The following is a 2826-nucleotide window of genomic DNA, read 5'->3' on the forward strand; positions in this document are numbered from 1 at the left end:
TTTGCCATGACACACATGAACCGTGGCCTCCTCCTTCTGGACTCTGGGTCCTTCACTGCCAGATTTTCCGTGCTGCTGAGCATCTTCCTCTCCCATTCGGCGCGATGGGGATGAAGCTGCTCAGGCTGGGGGTGAGGGAGGGAGGGGGGGACTTAAAAAAAATTTCCCTATTGGCCTTCCGTTTTCCAAGAAATTTCACGGGGCTAAATGAAGAAAAGAGGGGGGACGATGTGGAAAAGTTTTCTTAACGATTGCTAGTGGTCACAAAAGTCCCCCAAACCCAGTTTGCAGAGAGATTGAGCCAAAAAAAAAAGCGATGCTATTGCCACGAGCCCCACCAGAGCCCGAGCTCGGGGCTCTCCTGGGGCCCCAGTTCACCCGTCATGGGGAATGGTCCCGTGCTGCTCCCCACGGCCCCGTGGGTGGCTGTGGGGGGCTCCCGGCCTCTTCTCTTCACCCCCTTTGTCTCTCCACAGTTTATCTTGTGACTCTGGTGCATGCCGAAGCCGCTGCCGGCAGCGTGGTCCCGACTAACCGCACGGCGCCGAGGGCTGCGTCTAACCACGGGGTTGGTACTCGCAGGGTCCCTGTCCCCCCCACCCTCCCCGGCCACCAGCTTGGATGGGCAGGAGAGGGCAGAGGGTGGCAGAGGGGTGACCAAGGGTGGCCAGAACCAGGGGGGTGCAGCCTGTGCTTTGCTTTCTGTCCGTCTGTCAGTCGGATAAACCATCCCCTGCCTCTGCAGGGATCCTGCTGGGGGTAAAGCTCCAGGATCTGGCCCCTCCGTAGGGGTTTGGCACCCAGGCTGGTGACCCGTGGCAAGACACCCACAGTGTTAAGTGCTGGTAGTGCTGGCATGACCAGTGGGGCAAACCCAAGCCCTCCACCAGGAGAGGATGGTGGCCCCAGGCTGCTGGCCAGGACAGGGGCTGGCTCATGAGGACATCCCCATGGCTTCTGGGGGGGACACAGCTCAACCAAGGGTTGGGGCAGATCTGTCCAGGGGGTGTGTGGATCCAGCCAGCATCCAGCTCCAGCTGCTCTCTCTTCCTCTTGTCCTTGATGGCTTTGGCTTGTGCTCACTAACCCGGTGACGAGGACCTCCCCAGATCACCCTGGGTCCAGGTGATCCTCCCCAGATCAGACTGGCTTCAGTCTCACCTGAGAGCAGCTCTCCTGCTCTGAATGAAGAGCTGGAGTGGGCTGCCCTGGGTGGCTGGGTTCATGCAGGACCACTGCCCACCTCCCCTGGGCATCCCTGGTCCCCACCGGCCACAGCCTGGTTCTCACCCACCACAGCCTGGTCCTTCAGCTACCATGGGGGGGTCTTGCTGGGTCTTGCTGGGTCTTGCTGGGTTTCTCCCCCCTCCCAGCTCTGTGGCTGCTCGACCCCCACCTTAACCCACTAACCACACACCTCCCTTTCCTCTGCACGGCTGGTGCCAGGGGGGATTTTTGGGCTGATGCTCCTGATTTTGACTGAAGGGGGAGGCAGGGACCTGCAGAGGGTCAAGCAGTAACGTGGGGATGGGAAGGGGACAGGGAGGGAGGGCAAGCTGGGCTGGGCACAGGTGGCCACCAGGGCAGGCAGGTTGAGGGCTCCTACACAGATGAGGAGCACCATGAGAGCTGGCAGGGGGTGTCAGAGCCTGTCTGTCACGAGGGGCTGCCCCCATGAACCCCCTTTTCAGCTCCAGAGCCACTTTCCAGCCAGCCCCACACCCAAGGGGGACCTCCTCAGGCTGGTCACCAAGACAGTGATGGGACCACGGGTCACTCAGATGGCCCAGAGGATGATGCACTGGGGAACACAACCCAGCACAGGCAGCAAGTGATGTCCCTCGGTGGGGACAGGCCACCAGCACCCACCAGGTGGCTGCTCCCCCCTGCAGGGCCACCCCTTTCTGAACAGAGAGGGGCTGGGGGGTGAGAGCTTCCATGAAAGAGCCAGGTTACTCCTTTGCTCTGCCCCAGCACCTTGGGGCTCCCAGCCCCTGCTCCCCATTTCCCTCAGCTGGGAGAGGAGTCTGTCTGTGTGTCTGTCCATCCGTCCCCCCTTTGCTGGTGTCCCCAGAGCTGTCTGAAGAGGGGAGGCAGCAGCACAAGCGGGACATGATGTGCAGATCCCCCTTTACCAGCTGCAGCGACAGCGGGTGGGGGGTCAGGTCACCCCATAAGCGATGTGAGCAGAGGTCTGGGGTGCTGGGGTGCACCATCCTGCCCAGGCCATGCCAACCCAAGCTGGCCAGGGCTGCTCCTGCTCGTGCTGGGACCCCACTGCCGCCCCTCGCCCAGTGTGGTGGGACTGGGCATGGCCGTGGTGGGACTGGGCACAGGAGCGTGTTGAGGATGCTCTGGGGAAGGGGCTGCCTCCCTGGTGCCCTGCGGGTCCCCACAGCCCCAAAGATGTCCCTACTGCCTGTAACGTCTGCTGTCAACATGGCAAGTGTGCAAACAGCCTGCAGTCTGGTGTCTTTGTGGGGTCTGGGAGGCTGGGGGGAGCCGGAGGGGGATGGGTTGGGGGTCCCCCAGCTCCCATGTGCACCATGCCATGGGGCACAGCGTGGGGGGCAGGACAGGCTGTTCTCCCCACGGCCATCTCAGCGCCCCACTGAGCAGCCAGGGCCACCCCATGGGGTGTCGGGGCAGGAGGGGACAGAAATGCCACCTTCCCTGGGTGCCCTGCGGGAAGAAGGGGCTTTGTGGCTCCCCCCATGGCAGCGTGGAGGGGGGGGCACTGGGGGAGGGTGCAGGATGGGGGGTGTCACCTCCCAGGGGGTGGCCCTGGAGCGGAGAAGTGACAGCATCCAGCGCAGGGTGCGGTGC

The 2826-nt window shown here is 63.0% G+C and overlaps 1 long non-coding RNA gene across 1 annotated transcript in view; it reads left to right on the top strand.

The window, feature by feature from the left end:
* LOC106888732 overlaps positions 1-2826 on the top strand; it is a 12675-nt gene continuing 9849 nt past the window's right edge. Inside the window, exon 1 of the long non-coding RNA XR_001412168.1 lies at positions 1-131. This is a non-coding gene — a long non-coding RNA (uncharacterized LOC106888732). The remainder of the gene's footprint in view (positions 132-2826) is intronic.

The sequence above is a fragment of the Calidris pugnax genome, unplaced genomic scaffold, assembly GCF_001431845.1.
Source record: "Calidris pugnax isolate Ruff unplaced genomic scaffold, ASM143184v1 scaffold130, whole genome shotgun sequence".
NCBI classification, from domain to species: domain Eukaryota; kingdom Metazoa; phylum Chordata; class Aves; order Charadriiformes; family Scolopacidae; genus Calidris; species Calidris pugnax.